Here is a 22,265-nt window from a genome sequence, read left to right as displayed (position 1 = left end):
TGAGCTAAACCAGCCCCTGGGAAGTAAGGGAGAAAGGAAGGTACCTGCATTTATATAGCACCATTTCAGGAAGTCCCAAAACTGCTTTGCAACCTATGAAGTAACAGGATCTTAACTAATGCTGCAATGGATAATTTCAAATCATTTGAGCCAAATACAGAGCTTTTATAGGATGGTGACTAGAGCAAGATTTAAATCTATACGTACCACAGTTCACCATATAGTGTCTCTCTAAGCTGTTGCTTTTGAACTACCAGCAAAAATTAAAGGGCGCGATTCTCCGGCCTCGTTGTGCTCACGCTCGAGTGAATCGAGACCGGTGGATAAAGGGAGAGGCACAAAGCAAGAACTGCAACAGGCGGCAAACAATTTGCGATGTAACCGGCCCACCCCCATAGGCGAAATCGGGATCTCGCCAATTATCACTTCAGCCCAATCTCCACACAATCAACGGTAGCTATCCCTTATCCAATGGCCTCCCATCATTCATTGGCCACCCCAGCACACTGGCCAGATTAGTACACCTTTTTCAATATGTGAACCTGGCAGGGGGGCTTCTGAGGGAAGCCCAGAAGGTGAGTAGCCATCTTCGCTCACAGGCAAATAGCCCAGGGGGTGCTGGGTCTGCCACTGCAGTGCGCAGAGGGGGGTGAGGGGGACCCACCGCTGAGGGGGGGGGAAACCTTCCACTGGGGTGGGCCACCATGGGCGGGTGGAAGGGAGGCGCTTGGGGGGGGGCAAGCAGGGGGCAACCTTTCACAGAACCACCATGCCAATCTCTGGACCGTGTGTAGGCGTTCCGGGGAAACCCTCGTCCCTGCCCGTCTGCCCCACCGACCACCCATAACCCCCACTGACTCTCAAGGCCTCTGGCCGTGCAGCTGAAGGCTATTGCTGATGGGGTATTGGCAATCATGGTTAACAGCTCTTCACACAACCCAAGTGGATTTCCGTGTGTGGGCGGGCCATGTAGCATGTGGGAGTCATTGCCTAGCATCCCAATCACACACTGTACCTGGACACTGTGCCTGGACACTGCAGGAGGCAACACCACACACGCAGCTGCCAACATCCGAATGACCAGGGGATGGGCCACAGCTCTGTGGACGTGCCCACGGTCAGAGGGTGGATGAGCCTCATGGCAGATTGGCACTAAAGGTGAAGTCACATTGGATCAGAGGTGAGATGGTATGATGGATACAGAACTGGCTTGGTCACAGAAGACAAAGGGTAGCAGTGGGGCAGCACGGTGGTGCAGTGAGTAGCATTGCTGCCTCACGGCGCCGAGGTCCCAGGTTCGATCCCGGCTCGGGGTCAGAGTCCGTGTGGACTTTGCACATTCTCCCCATGTTTGTGTGGATGTGCAGGCTAGGTGGATGACCATGCTAAATTGCCCCTCAATTGGAAAAAATGAATTGGGTACTCTAAATTTATAGGGACAAAAAATAAAGGGCAGCAGTAGAAGGGTGTTTTTCTGAATGGAAAGTTGTGACTAGTGGTGTTCCACAGGGATCGGTGTTGGGCCTCTGTTGTTTGTGGTGTACATAAACGATTTGGAGGAAAATGTAGCAAGTTGATTAATAAGTTCGCGGATGACACCAAGGTTGGGGGAGTGGCAGACAGTGTTGAGGATTTTCAGAAGATACAGCAGGACATAAATAGGTTGGAGACTTAGGCAGAGAAATGGCAAATGGAGTTTAGTCCGGACAAATGTGAGGTATTGCATTTTGGGAGATCTAACAAAGAGGGGAAATATACCGTAAATGGCAAAACTCTTAGGAATATAGAAAGTCAGAGAGATCTGGGCATGCAGATCCTCAGATCTTTGAAGTGGCAACACAAGTGGACAAGGTAGTCAAAAAACCATACGGAATGCTTGCCTTCATTGGACGGGGCATCGAGTATAAAAACTGGCAAGTCATGCTACAGTTGTATAGAACCTTGGTAAGGCCGCACTTGGAATATTGCATGGCCACAATTCTGGTGGCCACACTACCAGAAGGATGTGGAGGCTTTGGAGAGGATGCAGAGGAGTTTTACCAGGATGTTGCCTGGTCTGGAGGGTGTTAGCTATGTGGAGAGGCTGAATAGACTCGGACTGTTTTCATTAGAAATACGGAGGTTGAGAGGTGACCTGATAGAGGTCTACAAGATTATGAGGGACATGGACAGAGTGGATGTGCCCCCTCTTTCCCAAGGTGTAGGGGTAAGTCACCAGGGGAGCATAGATTTAAGGTCCGTGGGCAAAGTTTAGAGGAGATTGGCAAGGCAGGTTTTTTATGCAGAGGGTGGTGAGTGCCTGGAACGTGTTGCCAGGGGAGGTTGTGGAAGCAGATACATTAACGGCATTCAAAAGGCATCTTGACAAACACATGGATAGGATGGGTATAGAGGAATACAGCACAAGGAGGTGCTGAGGGTTTTGGCAAAGGTTGGTATCATGACCAGTACAGTCTTGGAGGGCCGCAGAGCCTGTTCCTGTGCTGTATTGTTCTTTTTTCTTTGAGTACAACGGGGTGGGGACCAGCGCCTGGTCCAGGTGACGTTATGAGCGGGTGTCCGGGGTCCGGTGTGGAGAACTCACTGTGGCCTGGGGAGTGTGGGCAGGGCATTCTGGGTGGGGGTGGATGAATCCATGGGGGAATGGAGGGTCCTGGGGTGGGAGCCACCACTGTTTATCAGTCTAACACCCTCTTCCAATGCCTTACAGATATTGAACACTATGGCAGGGATTTGTGGACCCAGAACTTGCCCTAGTGGTGCTGCTGGTAGTCCGGACGGCCAGATGCTGGAGACGGCGGCGGCAGCAGCGGCAGCAGATGCTCAAGGTGGCGGACCATGTGCCGGATGCTCGAGGTGGCAGACCATGTGCCGGATGCTCGAGGTGGCAGACCATGTGCCGGATGCTCGAGGTGGCGGACCATGTGCCGGATGCTCGAGGTGGCAGACCATGTGCCGGATGCTCGAGGTGGCAGACCATGTGCCGGATGCTCGAGGTGGCGGACCATGTGCCGGATGCTCGAGGTTGCGGACCATGTGCCGGATGCTCGAGGTGGCGGACCATGTGCCGGATGCTCGAGGTGGCGGACCATGTGCCGGATGCTCGAGGTGGCGGACCATGTGCCGGATGCTCGAGGTGGCGGACCATGTGCCGGATGCTCGAGGTGGCAGACCATGTGCCGGATGCTCGAGGTGGCAGACCATGTGCCGGATGCTCGAGGTGGCGGACCATGTGCCGGATGCTCGAGGTGGCGGACCATGTGCCGGATGCTCGAGGTGGCAGACCATGTGCCGGATGCTCGAGGTGGCGGACCATGTGCCGGATGCTCGAGGTGGCGGACCATGTGCCGGATGCTCGAGGTGGTGGACCATGTGCCGGATGCTTGAGGTGGCGGACCATGTGCCGGATGCTCGAGGTGGTGGACCATGTGCCGGATGCTCGAGGTGGCGGACCATGTGCCGGATGCTCGAGGTGGCGGACCATGTGCCGGATGCTCGAGGTGGCGGACCATGTGCCGGACCCCGTCCCACATCCTGAAGACCCGGCCGCCATCAAGCCAGGGAGGGACCCAGAGGGGGAATCCAGTGATGGCCCAGGGTGCACAAGTGTTGCTGTGCGTTAGCTCACAGGCCACACATACAGGTGCATCCGACAGGTCATGGATGCCCTATTTACCCGGGCAGACATCTTTCACATGGACCAAGCCCAGCAAGATGGCCGAGCAGTAGGTTTCACCACCATCACCGAGATGCTCCAGGTCCAGGGGGTAATAGATGCCATGCATGTTGCCCCCCCCCCCCCCCCCCCCCGCCCCACCCGCCATCGCTATTTCCCACCAGCCCAGGGTATGTATCATATCACTCCAGGGTGTTGGTACTGTGTCAGCTCTGTCAGCCTGTCACCATCAGGGGCAGGGGGGTGATGATAACCTGCATATAACTGAACGTAGTGCTCCTCAATCTATGCCATAGTCTGACCCCTGCCTGTCTGATGAGTGTGCCCGGGGAGGGGCAGGCGGGGGTGGCTGCCTGGAGAGATGGACCAAGGGTTTGGAGGTCAGCCCGCATTGCAGATGAAAGTGACAGAGGCATCACACTGGTTGTGCTCAAGGGCGTTTATTGCGTTTTACAATTCCCGACTTTCTCTCCCATGTGCTGTGTCTTCAGTGTTCCTCAGTGTGCATTGCCTTCCTAGCTCTACCGTTGCATCTCGGTGTGTCCCCAGGATGCACATCAGAGGTGGAGGCAGCCGGGCAGCATGGTGGCACAGTGGGTTAGCCCTGCAGCCTCACGAAGCCGAGGTCCCAGGTTCGATCCCGGCTCTGGGTCACTGTCCATGTGGAGTTTGCACATTCTCCCCGTGTTTGCGTGGGTTTCGCCTCAACAACCCCAAATAAATGTGCAGAGTAGGTGGATTGGACATGCTAAATTGCCCCTTAAATTGGAAAAATTTATAAAAACAAAAAGAGGTGGGGGCAGCCTGCTGCTTACCACGTCCCATGTCCTTCGATGTCCCTGGCAGGCATCCTCTGGGGGCTCTGGGGCCAAAGGTCTTCGGCTCACTTGCCAGCGGCACATGCACAGTCGTGCCGCCCTGACCCGTGTGTCGGTTGTGAGATGCGGCCTCATCAGAGGGGTGTTACTCAGGGAAGCTGGTGGTCATTGTCGCCACTCCATGGGACGCAGTGCTCCCTCCTCCTGGCTGGTGCCCATTGGCCCTGTGGTTTACCTTCGGATGGAAGAGCAGCTAGTTCGATTCCCGGCTGCCCCTGCATCAACTGGCTCTGCTAGACCTGGCGGTTCCCTATGGTCCGCGCCATCGAGTCGACGCCCTTGGTGATGCTCCTCAGGGACATGCTCTGCAGCTCCACGGCAATGCCCAACTGCGACTAGGACAAGCTCCACAGCTATGGCCATCACCAACTGTGCGACACCTTGGACACCTCCACTAATGGTTCTAACATTGCGCCCAGGCTCAGCATCCCAGCTGGGTCCAGGGATCCAGCAGACCTCCGACTGCTGTCTCGCCTGGGGGGTTCCGCTGGTAGAAGGTGGGGATGGCCTCCACTGCATCTAGGAGTCTCCCCTGATCTTCATTCCCGAATCCTGGGGCCGGTCTCTTCAGCGGCATTGTTGCGAGTTAGCTGGGTTAAGTGCTGCTGGACCTTGTTAGAGGCAGGGAGAGGGGGTGGGGTGGGCTGGCGAGTACACGCTGGCGAATCGGCTGGCGAGCCTTCATTTGCGGCGAGAAGCTGGTGGGGCCTCCTTAAGTGGACCAATTAACGTTGAATAGCTTTGCCCACTTTCGCCAGGCCAAGCGCCGGGAAACTCACGGCAGTTCCCGCTCGCTACCACACTTCGAAATGTTTCCGGAGAATCGCACTCAAAGTCTTATTTGTGGTTGAGAGTTGCTCTAAACTCAGATTCTGCTCCAATCAGTGATGTGGAAAATGGTGAAGTTAGCCCTGTACTCCACGGCAGTAACAGGTCAGGGGTCACGTGCAGCAGACCATCCACTGAAGGTTGGCTCACATGGACTAACCTTGTGTTCAATAAATGCTCCTTTCTAATTGGAGCCAATGGAGATATTTCATTCCAGTTTAAAACAAATGCCTCACCGCAAATCTGCCAGATAAGGCTTTTGGTGGAGAAATTCAGAACCCATTTAAATATGCATCGTCACTCATACAATGTAGTCAAAAGTGTTAACGGCAGTAAAAATCTGGCACCGACTGACCCTCAATCAGAGTACTGCCTCCCAACCTCTGCCAATATAATGTAGAATACAGGATGTATTCAGGCAATGCAGGCTGATAATAACTATTCTTCTTCTTTCTCTTCTTGCCTATTGACGCAGTTCCACCATCGGTAACAGAATCTCAGAACAGTGCTGCACACCATGAATCTAAATGCAAGTCGACAACGGCAGATGAAAGCAAACTGAACAGTCAATGGGAAAATGCTGATATATGCTCTCAAGTACAGCAGCTGACATGAAGTGTATTACAAGGCTGTAAAATAATCCCATGGTTCAGGTAACTTTATGATCCTTACTTTTGCACTTGGCGTGATTGGAGGGGTCCTCAATCACATTACAACCTTGTGTCAGACTACTGCTTCAGCCATTACTTTCTATAATATCATAGAATTCCAAAGCATCGGGGTTATATTTAACTCCAGGGCGCAAAGCTAAAGGATTTGTTTTCACTAAATTGGAGAGGGTTTTCCTTCACATTGAATTAACGATACCCCCAATTTTGATGCCCTTAATTCCAATTACTTAATCATTTCGAAACCAGCTATCCATCATCCCTGCCTCCCTCTGACCTTTTTACACTCAATTCTTGTGCAGGTTCCCCCTTGTGTGTCTTTAGGTGAAAGAGCTTGGCACTGGTCCTTGAGGTGAGGTTTCAGAATTATAAATAATGCAGCTTGAACCGTTAGGGCTCTTTGGGCCCAGGTTTCCGATCGGCAGGTTGCTTGCCCCAGCAGAAGTGCCAGCAGGTGTAACAGTGCCCTGAATGTCAGGGAAGTGGGCACTCCGCATTCTCGAGGTTTGAGGATTACGCCTCAGCGGCTCATAAGCTGCCTGGGCTGGCAGGGTCCCAAGAATACTGAAGTAGCATTCTGCCACTCTAATGGGAAAATCTCCAATGGGAAAATCTCTAATGGGAGAAGAGGCAGGCAAGTGGGGAATTATCTATCTCCATGCTGAAGAGGTAACAGAGAAGGCCTATCAGTAAATCAATCTCTTATTGGAATCTGCACCTGCAGGCATGAGTGACTGAGTTAATTTAAAAGCAAAATATTGCAGGCGCTGACAACCTGAAATAAAATGCTGGCAAAGCTCAGCAGATCTGGCAGCATCGGCGGCGAGCGAAGCAGAGCATTTTCCAGCTGTTCCCAACAGTGGGATCTTCTGGCCCCACCGGCAGCAACCCTCTGCCGCAGGTTCCCCGACGGCGGAGAGGGTGAACAACGGGAAACCCCGTTGACAGCATCGGAAACCGGTATATCCCACTCCCAGCCAATGGCAGGCCACCCCCCGCCATGCAGACGCGAGGGGTGGGGCTGCAAATCCTGAGTCAGTATGGCTCTTTTTCAGAGTCATTACCTCAGGAATTAATTTGCCCTGTCAGAAAGAAAGACCTGCATTTACAAAAGCACAGTCTAATATTATATAAATTGCACTCATGTAGAAATATCCCAAAGCACTTATGAGGCAATCAAAGTGTAAACTTTTAGGGCAGAATTTTGCACTCGGTGCACAGAGTGCTGGCTAAGGTAAGAAAACTGGTGTGTAGTCCCCCTGGGACCCCCCCCCCCCCCCCCCCCCACCACCGACAAGCACCAGAGATGCGGTGGAGTAATGGTATTGTCACTGGACTAGTAAACCAGAAACCCAGAGTAATGGTCTGGGGACCCAAGTTCAAATCCTGCAGCTGCAGATGGTGAAATTTGAATTCAATAAAAATCTGGAAATAAAAAAAGAAGCCATTGTCGATTGTCATAAAGAGCCATCTGATTCACTAATGCCTTTTGGGGGAGGAAATCTGCCATTCCTACCTTGTCTGGTCAACTTGTGACTCCAGACCCACAGCAATGTGGTTCTTAGCTGCCCCCTCAAAGGCAATTAGGGATGGGCACTAGATGCTGAGACAGCCTGCGACGCCCATGTACCATGAACAAATTGAACCCTCCCACCACAGGTAAAGGGATCCCCACCACCTCCCAAATAGAGTTCCTTCTCCCCCTGGCCAGAGGTGGGGGGGGGGGGCTATACTTATCTTTGCGCCCCCGGCGTGTTCCTCTCGACTGTTTCACGTTTACCTCACTAATGTGACGTCACATTAGTGAGGATGGAATTCTTTACTTGGGGAGAGTATATGGCGAGGTAGCTGTTTAAACATATATAAATTTATTTAAATCGATTTAAAAGGGCGGATCCTCATTACATCACTGGCAAGAAGCGAGGAAAATCAAAGAACAAGATCTCGCTGTCAAGATTTTTGATCCCACAGACCAGCAAGAAATTCCGCCAGCATTTCCATTTTCACCCGTGGCAAATGACACCATGGAAGACATCGCAGTTATTTTGTGCACAGCAAGCTCCCACACACATCAATGTGATAATGATGAAATAATGGGCGGGATTCTCCGTGAACCGGCGGGGCCGGCCACTCTGGCGTCGAGAAGTGGCGTGAACCACTCCAGCACCGGGCCGCACCTTCGGGGGCTAGGCCGGCGCCAGAGTTGTTTGCGCCGCGCCGGCCGGCACGGAAGGGGCTTGGCACCACGCCAACCGGCGCCAAAGGTCTTCCGCCAGCCGGCGCGAGTTGCCGCATGCACGGGAGCGCCAGCACATGCGCAGAGGGCGTTCATCTCCACGCCGGCCATTGCGGACTGTTACAGCGGCCGATGCGGAGGAATAGAGTGCCCCCCACGGCACAGGCCCGCTCGCGGATATCGAGAGGGTCGCGGAGGAATCAGTCACAGCGTTTCCGATCGCACGGGAAGCGCCCAACAACCGTGACAGGCTTTTAAGAATGGCAGCTGCGACCAGCCTTTAAATACGAAGGATGGAGTCTTCCTGCCCGAAGCGGCAGCAGAGAGCAGGTCACACACCCGGCATGTACACTGATGTCACACACGCTGTAGGTCAGTGCTTTGGGAGAAGTAACTCCATTTTGTGGCTGCCAGCAAGCAGGCAACAGGACTGTGAAGAACTGAAGATGGATTATATTTTAATAAGGAAGAGAGATCCAGGGACACAAACAGGCCAGGATCTCACAATTGAATCTTCTGGAGAGTACTGCACAGGAGAGTCCACAGCAGGACAAAGCAGTGCTGATGTGAGCTGTATCTTGAGTTCGAGGGCCTCTGGGGAATAACCAATAAGAAGAAGCTGAAATCGGGAACAAAGCAGTATAAAGATGATTCCTTGAGGTGTGGCTTTGTTAATTTTGCCAATGCAAATCAGGATGCAAAGCCCATGTGTGTTATATGCAGGGAAGTACTGGCAAATTAAAGTTTAAAACCCTAAAACCTTCAAAGGCATTTGAAGATTAAGCATAGCGAGTTCGAGGACAAACCTCTTGATTTTTTAAAAGGATCCAGCAAGGACTTAAATCATCAGCTGATGTCCTTAGTAGAAATGTAACGTTGAAAGACAAAGAAAGTGAGCTTGTGAGGAGCAACCAGGCTCACCTGTCACATTAAAGGTAAGCAAAAATGGCGTGTCGCAAAGGTCAGCCGGTGTGGGTCGCGAAGGTCGTCTGGCGTGGGTCGCGAAGGTTGGCCGGCGTGGGTTGCGAAGGTCGGATGGCATGGGTAGCAAAGGTCAGCCGGCGTAGGTCCAAAGGTCGGCTGGCGTGGGTAGCGAAGGTCGGCTGGCATTGGTCCTGAAGGTCAGTTGGTTGGTAAAAGAGGGTCCTGGGGAAAAAAGTTTGAAAAACACTGGCCAAATGCATTATGGCACTTCCTGATTCCAAAAGGTGCCGGAAACTACCTCTTTTCATCCTTGTTTCCAGTTCCATCCTGCAGCCATCCAAACGCCATTCCTTTCTCTTGTCGGGAATATTTCCCTGACAAGGCTTGGTCCCTTCAATCACCTTTCTTTCACTGATATATTTTCATAATAACATTCCTCTAAATGAGGAACGAACATCCTTCCTCACGGGAATGTTTGGATACACTCCATGGAAGGGGCCGGTGAAAGGGGAAAGTTGGTGCACTGGAGCCTGATTCTCAATGTCGATTTTGTCCTCAAATTATTCTCAATCCACAGGCTTCTGCTCATTAAGATGTGAGACATCTTACCGAACACACAGTAGTCTTAATGAAATGAGGTTGCTGCTGTAGTGATATTCATCTTTAAAGGTCAGGAAGCCCATTCCCATTTAATATATGGTGTGTTCATTTCAGCTTGCGTGTGTCTAATTGAATCCTGAGTATTGTCAGCAGAACCTGCTTTACTGGCTCTGCAGATTTCTATCAATCATGTTTCCTGACTAGCGATTGATGTGCGCAGCCCTTTCTGCACATTGGTGATGGTGTGACTTTGTTAATTTTAATAATCTAATCAGACTGTTTAACTCATTTGCTAATGTGGGAAGATCACTTCGCTATTTGTCTGATGGGAGAAGCACAAAGTTCCAAGTGTAGTATGAGCTGACTTGCTGTTTAAGTATGGAGGTATAAGGGAGCAGGTTAGCTCAGTTGGCGAGATGGCTATCAGTTGATTCAGATTAGTGTCATCAGTGTGGGGTTTGATCCAGTTCCAGTTTCGGTCATACTAGGAACTGTCATCTTGCCCTACCTGCAGTAAAGATCATGACACTTTGCTATAGTCGAGTGAATAATTGTCAAGGACTTTGGGGAGAGAAGCTGAAGATTGAAGTAACACTGGCTTTTGGTTATGACTGGAATTTAATCGAACAATATGAAGTGGAGCAGTACTTTAGTGGTTCTTTGATAATAGGTTCAATCTCCGCTAACCCGACGAATGTTTATCACCGTCACCAGGTGAAGCGATCATTCTGAAGACGAGTCTTGAGCCGCTCACTCAGCATCCCTCTCCACAGATGCTGCCAGACCTGCTGAGAGTTTCCAGCACTTTCTGTGCGTATTTCAGATCTCCAGCATCCGCCGGTATTTTCCTATTTTTATTACGAGCATCTATCTCGTTGTTGTTTGTGGGATCTTGCTGTGCGGAGATTGATGGATGCCCTTGCCTCCCATAACTTCAAAAGTGCTTCATTAAGTGTGAAGCACTCAGGAACAGCTTGGAGATGTGAGATGTGCCAAATAAATGTTAAATATATTCTACAGTCCCAGAGTGGAGAATTAATCGACGCTCTTTAACCTTGACTAAGAAGGGATTTTAGAAAAGCAAAAGAGAAATGAAATGTCATAAATACGGTGCATCTGGAACACGAGGCAAGATAAGGCAGGATATTAGAACGAGATTACAACCGGATAAAGAAAGGTTAAGGACACCATAACTATCGCTTTTCCCTCCTCACATGATTATTTGTGGGTAGTCTGATATGGATAATTTTAATTGGGAAGAGAGGGAGAAAAAAGGGGAAAGATAAAACAGATTGTGTAAAATAATATTGCATCAGAATCTTTGAACATTCAAAATGGGAAATCAGTGAGTTGAGTTATTAAAAGAAGTTCTTTCCACACAACTTTAAATGGAACATTTATAAATTCATTTTCTCAGTTCCAGAGTCATATGCTGGTGAAATCCTACGCCACATTGTGTTTAAGAAATAGAAAATAACTGTCAAGAGTCTCTAACTTCAGTTCATGTTCTGTTAGTTTCCGCTTTCTGTCATGGATTATTTTTGTCATTTTTTTAAAAGCACGCATCAACAGTTTGTAGAAATACAAAAGCGAATTAGGACGGACATTGGAAATCTGCAGTAGAAACAGAAAATGCATGAAATACTCAAGTGGTCTGGCAGCATCTGTGGAGACGGAAACGGAGTTAATGACCAGAATTTTCCAGTTCGTCACGGCGATGGGATCTTCCAGTCCTGCCTGAGTGGGAGGACGGGGTGGGGGGGTGGAATTCAGGCCAGTCTTTCAGGCCATGATGATCTTACTCCAGATCAGTTCTGTTTCTCTCCCACACGTGCTGCCAGGTCTGCTGAATATTTCCAGCATTTTCTGTTCTTTTATTTCAGTTTGTAAAACTGTCAGATATCGCTGCCACCTGGTGGATTTGCAAAGTAATGCTTCAGTGGAATCTTTCTCCCGAGCTGTCGGTGACCGATTGATTGCCTGCCAGGCTGCAATGGGTGGTCAGTTTGCTGACCACCTCTACATACAGCTGTACTCCTAAATGACCAGGATAAGCCAACCACTATTCCCTTAACTAAAATAAAAATAAATTCAAAATCTCTTCCATCGGAATCACATTTAGCTCTTAATAATAGTCGTTTGGTAGTGCAGAACGTCAGTATTGCTGTTAAAGGAGGTTTTGTCAAAACTTTTTGTCATGCACTTACCAGGACAATCACAAGAATACCAATGTCAGGGGACATAAACTATATACTGGATGACAAGAGAGTGCTGATTGTGAAGCACTCAGGGACACCAGAGTGTTTGGCGTGAGCTTTCAGTTCTCCATCTTAGATTGTATGAGCAAAACTTCTGAATAAACCTCTTCCTGTGTTGTAAATGTGGCCCTTTTGTCTTTGCAAAATGGTCAACATTTGTGCATGTTCCTTGAATCGCAGACTATCATTTCCAGAAATATTAAAGAGAAACAACATGCTGATCCAGTTGTGTAATGTTGCTCGTTGTGTTCTCTCTTTAATTGGCTCTGTTTATGGCGGTTAATATGATTGCCTTTCTTAATTCTAATTACGTTTGCTCAAGAGTCGCCAGGTATCTTTCGATACCGCCACAAGGTTCAAAGCCGAATACTGATCAAAGACTCGATACACCAGTTAGTAAGTTCGAAATCAATGCTCATTTATTTACACACACAGTCAAATATACTCATGCACAAACTCTACCAACTAAACTATCACTACTACTAAAGCCTGTACTTAGCTTCGGGCGCCCACTCAGTCAGAGGAACAATGGCCGTTGTCCGGTTCTGAAGCTGCTGGGGTCGAGCTGGTACAGAATAGTAGCTAGGAGCGTCTATCTTGTAGCGTGAGTTGACTTTGGACTTACTTGTTCTGGTGCAGCTGCTAGGCAGGCCTCTCGTCGCTGAGAGCCAAGGCCAAGAAGAATGATTCTCTCTTGGGGGCTTCTTCTTATACCCAAAGGGGACTTCGCGCTTTTGGGCGGGCCTTGAACTTGGTCCCAATTAATTGGACCGTATCCTGATCATCGGTATTGATTTCCTCCAATAAAGGGGTGGCTGCCCTGATTGCTGGGCGGGCCCTAGGTGGCCGTTGGCCTGCTTTGTTCTAGTCTCCTCTGGCGCCGGGGTGTCTGCTTTAGTATCGTTTACCTAAATATTACTATTTTGTCCCCGGAGATGGGTCATTAGTATGGTAATGGCTTTGCAGTATCGGTCTTGTTTGGGAGCTACAGCTCCAATCAACAGACAAACCTTGCACCTACTTGCTTTCTCAGCATTGTCCATTTTCCCTGCATTCTTTGCAAAGTGTCCATTTTGTAATCGGGACGTGGCCACCCCAGGTGGCTACAGTAACACAGTAGTGGGCCAATGATTTGTATCAAAGGTGTAGGGTATGAGTCTAAAGCCCTGGCTCGCTGCGTGATAGGCTGGGACCTATTTAAAGGCAAGATACAGGGACAATAAATACTAAAGCAGGGAAGCAGTGGTGAATCTCTGTAGGCCTGTTGGAACAGACATTCCATTTCAGAAAGGATAGTGACGCAATGGAAAAAGGGACCAGCTTGGCAAGTTGGACTTTCCGCGCACAATTGATTAAGATTCTTTGAAAAATTTCTGACTATGGTGTTAAATGGAAGGGCAGAAATATTATATTTCTTCATCAAAATTCAAGAAAAGTGAAAATGAAGGAAAGTAGCATCCAAGTCTAATCCCAAATAAATTAATCCATCTAGTGTTCTGTATTATTTTCTGTTGCATTATGGACTAGTCCAATTCCTCACAGAGCACTTTGATTCACCTTTCCACTTTATATTGAGTAGGAATGGTTAACTTTGACTGATATGCATTACATAACAGTAACATATACATTGTCCTAGAATTTTTAATTTGATTTGATTTATTATTGTCACATGTATTAGTATACAGTGAAAAGTATTGTTTCTTGCATGCTGTACAAACAATGCATACCGTACATAAGGAAGGAAGGAGAGACTGCTGAATATAATGTCACAGTTATAGCAAGGTGTAAAGAAAAGATTTTAGCTGATGTAAGCAGTAACAGTCGCGCCAGCAGTGACCCTCTTCAACAAAAGAGGATCTAACCATCACCCCTTGATATTCAATGGCATTACTCTCGCTGAATCCCCCACTATCAAATCCTTGGGGGTTACCATTAACCAGAAACTGAACTGGACTAGTCATATAAATGCTGTGGCTACAAGAGCAGGTCAGAGGCTGGGACTCCTGCAGCGAGTAACTCACCTCCTGACTCCCCAAAGCCTGTCCACCATCTACAAGGCACAAGTCAGGAGTGTTATGGAATACTTTCCACTTGCCTGGATGAGTGAAGCTCTAACTACACTCAACAAACTCAACACCATCCAGGACAAAGTAGTTTGCTTAATTGGCACCCCTTCCACAAGCATTCACTCCCTCCATTACTGACTCACAGTGGCACCAGTGTGTACCATCTACAAGATGCACTGCAGGAACTCACCAAGGATCATTAGGTAGTACCTTCCAAATCCATGACCACTACCATCTAGAAGGACAAGGATAGCAGACACATGGGAACGCCACTACTTGGAAGTTCCCCCCCAAGCCATTCGTCATCCTGACTTGGGAATATGGCGCCATTCCTTCCATGTCGCTGGGTCCAAATCTTGGAATCCTCTCTAATAGCACATGGGTATAGCTGCACCTCTTGGACTGTAGTTGTTCAAGAATGCTGCTCACCACCACTTTCTTGAGGGCAATTAGGGACGGCCAATAAATGCTGGCCCGGCCAATAAATGCTGGCCCAGCCATTGAAGGAGATGATGGAATACTCTTCACTTGCCTGGATAAGTGGAGCTCTAACAACATTCGAGAAGCATGACACCATCCAGGACAACGCAGCCAGCTTGATTGGAACCCCATTCCCCAAAAATTCCAGGTTGATGACGTTTCAATAGAACTAGAACAAGTAAGAGATGTAATGGTGCTTAAAGCAACTGTAGAGGAATGGGAACAAAGTAAGTCGAGGAGAACTTCTTCAAGCTGACCTTTCCTGGAATAGAAGTGGCAGTGAGATTCCTTGGTCATCATCACATTGCCAGCTTGCTCTGCCCAAATTGACGGCCTGCTTTTTTTACTCATCCATGGCATGTTGGGTCAGCATTTATTGCCCATCCCTAATTGCCCTTGAACTGAGTGGCTTGCCGAGCCATTTCAGAGGGCATTTCAGAGTCAACCACATCGCTGAGGAACTGGAATCACAAGTTGGCCAGAACAGGTGAGGATGGCAGATTTCCTTCCCTGAAGAACATTAATGAACCAGATGTTATTGCAATTATCACCCTTCATTAATATTTAATTGTCTGTAAATTACTTTGGGAAGTCTTGAAGTGGTGAAATATGCTGTATAAATGCATGTCATTCCCAAATCTCTGCCACTCTAATTGTACAGCTACTCTCAAGGAGGCAAAAAAGCAATTAAATGGTGCGGGCTGATTTTTGATCCAATTTTCTCTTCCCTCGCCAGATATCATCAAGCGAAAAATAATGTGAACAAATTGCAGTGTTCTGTTAGTCTGAAAAACCCAGAAAACAAGCACATTCCTGTTTTATGTGAACATCAAAGAGATGATAGTGATCATTTTCCGACATCACATTCACAGGGGGCGCCTCACCCATAGCAGGAATTCAGGCACAGGCTGTGTGTGGGGTTTATGACCAGTTCAATGAATGTCTGCAAAATTGTGATGTGGAGATGCTGGCGTTGGACTGGGGTGAGCACAGTAAGAAGCCTTACAACACCAGATTAAAGTCCAACAGGTTTCTTTCAAACACGAGCTTTCGGAGCGCAGCTCCTTCCTCAGGTGAATGGCCATTGTAAGACCTGGTGTTGTAAGACTTCTTACTGTGCAAAATTGTGCACAAGGCGTTACCAGATTTAGATGGTGAACTATTGGCTGACGGGGATCTCTTCCAGGAGCATGGAGGCCAGAAAATGACCCTCCTCACTGTGGGACTAAAGAACCTGGGCTGAATTCTCTGCCGGCGGATGCTCCATTTTACCGGCAGCCTGGGGCTTTCCCCACAGCGTGGTGCTGCCCCACAATCGGAATCCCCATTGACCACCGGCATAACGGAGCATCCCGCCGGCGGAGTGAAACAGAAATGTGGCACGGCGGGACGGTGAATCCAGCCCCCTGTTCTTCAGAGAAGATAGCGAGTAGTAAAGTCGCCATAGTCCGAGATGACCATCGGCTGCTTTCCCCTTTGAGGGGGAGAGCTGACTGGTGGGGGTTTAATCTGAGGGTCACCACATCTCAGTCAAGGGGCAAGGTTGAGAAGGCGGAGCCTTCATGAAAAACCTCAGCCGGTACGAGAAGATATACTCAAGATATCAATTTAAAGTCAGATTCATATTTAAATCAAAAATGTGACAGGAAATGCCCTGACAAATGTGTGCCTTATTGTTTAAATAGAAAGGAAAAGACTAGAAAGACACTTCCCATTTAAATGACCCTCAGTCTTTCTTCATGTCAAAACATTGCAAAGTATTTCAGCTATACAGTGGCGTGCAGAGGGGGGGGCTGACGGTGCGTTGGCCCCGGGCATCCATTGGATGGGGGCATCAATCAGAGGCTATTGCTCTCCCCAATGTCACCCAGATGCCTAAATTTTTCCACCTGAATTTAACAAATTGTTTTGCTAAGGGGGGGGGGGGGGGGGGGGGGGGGGGGCGTCACAATCAAATCCAGTGACTACCGACATGTACCTTGTGTCAGGGTGAGGTGACTGCGCTCCCAGACTCCCCCGCGGTGGGGAAACCGCTCTATCTGCCGCGCGGGCGGGCGGCCCGGGACTGCGCATGTCCAAGGGAGGGGGAGCTCCTCACTTGCAGGGAAAGGCCCCGCCCCCTGATCTGCGTGCTGAGATGTTGACCAATGAAAAAAGATTGAGGACCGGAGGGACTGTGGTTCTCCAGCCAATCAGAGCTCCTCACATGCAGGGAAAGGTCCCGCCCCCTGATCTGCGTGCTGAGATGTTGACCAATGAAAAAAAATTGAGGACCGGAGGGACTGTGGTTCTCCAGCCAATCAGAGCGCGGGCTTTGTGTGAGTGATAATTGAGCTTTCACACCGACGGAATCTTCCTCCTGTCTCCAACATCTGTGAATAAAACACTTTCTTTTCTCCCCCTTTCCATTTCTTTTTTCATTCTGAAAATCAATTGGTCACTTGCAGCAACTGAAGGGAAAGGAAGTGAATCCAGGGAGGGTTCAGACTCTGGAAAGCTTGGCCCAGGTCTCTCTCTTAAAAATATTGACATCCTTTGCTCCCTCAGTTTGACACATGAAATGAAATGAAAATCGCTTATTGTCAGGGGCTGTTTAGCACAGGGCTACATTGCTGGCTTTGAAAGCAGACCAAGGCAAGCCAGCAGCATGATTCGATTCCTGTAACAGCCTCCCCAAACAGGCGCTGGAATGTGGCGAATGCGGAATGTGACAATAAGCGATTTTCATTTCATAAGTAGGCTTCAAATGAAGTTACTGTGAAAAGCCCCTAGTATTGACCAGGACAAGGGGGTAACTCCCCTGCTCTTCTTCAAAATAGTGGCTGTGGGATCTTCAACATCCACCTAATAGGGACAGACAGAGCCTCAGTTTAACAACTTATTTGAAAGAAGGCTGTTCTGACAGTGCAGCACTCCCTCAGTTCTGAGTGTGATTAGGGATTCAGTCATTCACCCCAACTGCTGACACACCAGCGAGTTCACTCTGGGGAGAGGCTGTTCACCTGCTCTGTGTGTGGGAAGAGATTCTCTCAATTAACCAACCTGCTGACACACCAGAGAGTTCACTCCGGGAAGAGGCCGTTCACCTGCAGTGTGTGTGGGAGGGGATTCACTCAGCCATCCATCCTGCTGAGACATCAGTGAGTTCATACAGGTGAGAAGCCATTCACCTGCCCTCTGTGTGGTAAGGGATTCAGTCATTCACCCCAACTGCTGAGACACCAGCGAGTTCACACTGGGGAGAGACCATTCACTGCTCTCTGCACACAATGGTTTAGAACATCATCTACATTGAAATGAAAATCACTTATTGTCACAAGTAGGCTTCACTGAAGTTACTGTGAAAAGCCCCTAGTCGCCACATTCCGGCGCCTGTTCAGGAGGCTGGTTAGGGAAGTTATATTCAAAATGTTTTCCTTTCTCATAATATTTCTCAGTATATTAGGCCTTATACTTGAGTCTTTGGGGCATACAATCAAGATTTGCCCCGGGCATCACCAGACCTCTGCACGCCACTGCAGCTATATCACCATTGTACCTGAGAACTTGCAGATTGAAGCCTCTGTTCCCACTGCTGAGCTATCCTTGTCATGGAGGCTACAGCAGCGGGTTTTGCTGGCAACCGTGCTCCAATACAGGATGCAAGTCACACCAGCGATGCCCAAAGCATTCCAGAGACATTGTTCAAGTGTAAGCAACTTCAATTTGTCTCCAGACTTGTTTGAGAACAAAGAACAATAGAGCACAGGAACAGGCCCTTCGGCCCTCCAAGCCTGCGCCGATCACGTGTCCTATCTAGACCAACCGCCTGTATCCTATACCCCGTCTGTGCCTATCTAGATAAGTCTTAAAAGTCGCTAACGTATCTGCCTCAACCACCTCACTTGGCAGTGCATTCCTGGCCACCACCACCCTCACAAAACCTGCCCTGCACATCTCCACTGAACCTTCCCCCTCGCCTTGAACTTGTGCCCCTTGTAATTGCCATTTCCGCGTTGGGAAAAAGCCTCCAACTGTTCACCCCGTCTATACCCCTAATAATTTTATAAACTGCGATCAGGTCGCCCATCAGCCTCCGTCTCTCTGGGGAGAACAATCCCAGTGTATTCAATCGAACACACACACACATCCTCACACACACAAATACACTGAACACATACACACACACCTCTGTCTGTGGCCTGAATCCCAGCCACCCCACTCCTTTCCCAAGGCCCGACTCACCCCTCCCACCTCATTCCATTCCTGAGGCCCGAACCCCACCCTCCCCCCACCCCACTCCTTTCCCAAGGCCCGACTCACCCCTCCCACCTCATTCCATTCCTGAGGCCCGAACCCCACCCCCACCCCCCACCCCACTCCTTTCCCAAGACCCACGCTATTTCTGAGGCCCTCCCCTACTCCATTTCTGATGCCTCCCCTGCTCCAATCCCGAGGCCATCCCTGCTCCTGTCCTGAGGCCCCTCCCGCCCATGTCTGGAGGCCCTCCCTGCTCCTATCCTGAGGCCCCCAGTGACTTTCCCGAACTCCTGCCCTGTTCCTTTCCCGAGGCCCCGCTGCCACTTGTAGGCCTCTCCTCCCTGTTACTGCTGCCGCCACGGCCGCTGTCAACCACTTCAGGCAGATTTGTATCCTGCTGGCTACCACCTCACCTTAGCCTGGATGGGCCATGGGCCTTTTGGCCCAGCAACAACAGGATCAAATAAATCAAATAGGCCAGTCAGAGCACAGTCAGCCTATCAATATCTATTGCTCCAGGAGGTCTTGCTCTGATCGCCCAATCGGGTTCTCAAATTCTTTGTCAACTTTTCACATTCGAGCCGACGTTTACTGGGTCCAGTCTTCTCCGCTTGCTGACAGCTGCCAGTTTTGGAGGCCCCATGGAGACGGACCCCAGTTTGGGAACTCCTGCCCTAAATTGAGCGGTGGCAGTAAATGGCATTTTGCATGAGGACTAAACAATGGGGCGGCACAGTGGCTAGCACTGCTGCCTCACAGCACCAGGGGCCCAGGTTCAATTCCAGTCTCGGGAATCTGTCTGTATGAGTTTACACGTTCTTCCCGTGTCTGCGTGGGTTTCCTCCGGGTCCCCCGGTTTCAGCCCACAGACCAAACATGTGCAGGTTAGGTGGATTGCCCCTTAGTGTCCAAAAGTTTGGGGGATTGGCCTAGTTAGGGTGCACTTGAGGAGGATGGGTGAGACTTGTTGGGCCAAAAGGTCTCCTTTTGCACTGTAGGGATTCTATGATTCTATGCTTCTATGAATAGCAAAACATTGATAATATTCCCTAATAGGTCTGACATTCTGAAGGGGTGGGTGGCCATGGCGGATGTTTTCTTTGCAAGTTTCTTTTTCTTTCCTTTCATTGGGATGTGGGCATCATTGGCAATTCTTATCTATATGTAATTACCCTTGAACAGAATGGCATGCTCGGCCCTTCCAGAGAGAAGTTGAAAGTCAACCACGTTTCTGTAAGTCTGGAGTAACATGTCGGCCAGGGAAGGGCAGATTTACTTCCCTAAAAGGCCTGAATGAAACAGATGGGTATTTACAATAATCAATTATAGTTGTCATGGTCACCATCACTGAGTCTCGATGTAGAATTCTCCGCTGGGTGGGTTCAATGGCGGGGTGGGGGGGACGCGGTGAGAATTCATCGAGATCCAAAAATCGATTTTAAGCTGGTGTGAGTTTCCCGCGGGACCTTCCGCTCGTGCCCACTATGGGGGATCGGGAACCTGATTTGCATCCTGCTACTGGAATGCCAGGTGAAGGCCCGACCAGAATCTTCCACCCATTGGACTCTGCAATGGAGAGCGTTCCCCATTCCCGCCTCCGCTAAGGGACTTAGTCCCAGGTGGGAGAATTCCGGCCAAGCTTTCAATTTCCGTTTTATGATTTGAATTCAAATTTCAACAGCTGATTTGGTGGAATTTGAACCTAAATCCCCAGAACTTTAGCCTCTGGATTCCGAGCCCAATGTGATTAGCGCTGCGTCACCCACGACCTTATTTTGAAGAAGGGTAGACAAGTTATCCCCGGCGCCCTCGCTAATATTTATCCTTCTCGCACAAAAATCTGGGGATGGATTCTCCGATTCTGAGGCTATGTCCCCATGCCGGCAGAGCACCCGGCTCCAGCTGCCAATACGGCCTGGAGAATTGCCGGGTCCGTGGCCGCCCATGCGCATGGCGGCAGCCTGCAGCGGCCACACCGTGCTACATGGCAGAGGCCATTCGCAGACCCAGCCCCCAAAATAGTGCCCCCCCTTTGGCCGGCTCGCGCATCCCGGATCACTCCCACCCTCCCACCCCCCAGTGCCCCCATCCCCTGATAAAGTCCATCCTGCCCGCAGATCGGCCCTCCCCCTGACTGTGGCGGCACTGGACTGAGTCCGCAGCCGCCACGCCGAGTTCCCGACGGGTGAGACCATGAGAGACCCACGCTGTCGGCAACTCGGCCGGTCGAGGCGGAGCATCGGGGGGTGGGCCTCAGGCAATGTCCTGAGGCCGTCGATACATCACGCTGAGGAGGGGCCGAAGCATCGCCAAAGCAGCGCCGCCCCCGATTTGATTGGGAAATTTGATTTTCCGGCCAATCGCCGAACACGATTTCGGCGTCAGCGACCAGAAAATGCAGCTGGTCAGTATCACCTTACTGTTTATGGGAGCTTGCTGTCCACAAATTGGCTGCTATATTTCCTACCTTATAACAATGAATACAATTGAAAAGTAGTTAATTGGCCATAAAATGGGATGTTTAGTGGTCATGGGGCAACATGGTAGCATTGTGGTTAGCACAATTGCTTCACAGCTCCAGGGTCCCAGGTTCGATTCCTGGCTTGGGTCACTGTCTGTGTGGAGTCTGCACATTCTCCCCGTGTGTGCGTGGGTTTCCTCCGGGTGCTCCGGTTTCCTCCCACGGTACAAAGATGTGCGGGTTTGGTGGATTGGCCATGGTCAATTGCCTATGGTGTCCAAAATTGCCCTTAGTGTTGGGTGGGGTTGCTGGGTTATGGGGATAGGGTGGAGGTGTTGACCTTGGGTAGGGTGCTCTTTCCAAGAGCCGGTGCAGACGCGATGGGCCGAATGGTCTCCTTCTGCACTGTAAATTCTATGATTCTATGAGATGGACTATATAAATGCTATAAAGTCTCTCATTTAAACAGGCCTTGAGTTAAGACCTCATCTAAAAGAGGACACTCCAACATTACAGCACTCCCTCAATCACAGACTAATGATTATGTGCTCCGTCTCCCAAATGAGACTGGAATCCTCAACCGTTCACCACACACAGTATAAAAATTCAACTGGCACGATATGTAAATGACATGATTTCCCCACAGGGTGGTGCTGCTCAGCTGCTGAAGCGGTAGCTAAATAGCAAACCTAAGGAACAAGTTGACATTTCTCTCCCGAAGCGGCGGCACTTTACGATCATAACAGAGCACAAACCGTAGCTCGGCTTGTTCAAGGAGGATTGGACGATCCCATCGATAGCGTTGGCCTGAATACAGCATTCTGAAGTCTGAAGTCAGCACTACTGCCTTACAAAGCCAGGGTCCCGGGTTCAATTCTGACATTGGGTGACTGTCTGCATGGAGTTTGCACTTTCGCCCCGTGTCTGCGTGGGTTTCCTCCGGGTGCTCCG

This window comes from Scyliorhinus canicula, chromosome 14, assembly GCF_902713615.1.
Source record: "Scyliorhinus canicula chromosome 14, sScyCan1.1, whole genome shotgun sequence".
Classification (NCBI taxonomy): Eukaryota; Metazoa; Chordata; class Chondrichthyes; order Carcharhiniformes; family Scyliorhinidae; genus Scyliorhinus; species Scyliorhinus canicula.
The sequence above is the reverse complement of the archived record's forward strand: the minus strand, read 5'-3'. Positions refer to the sequence as shown.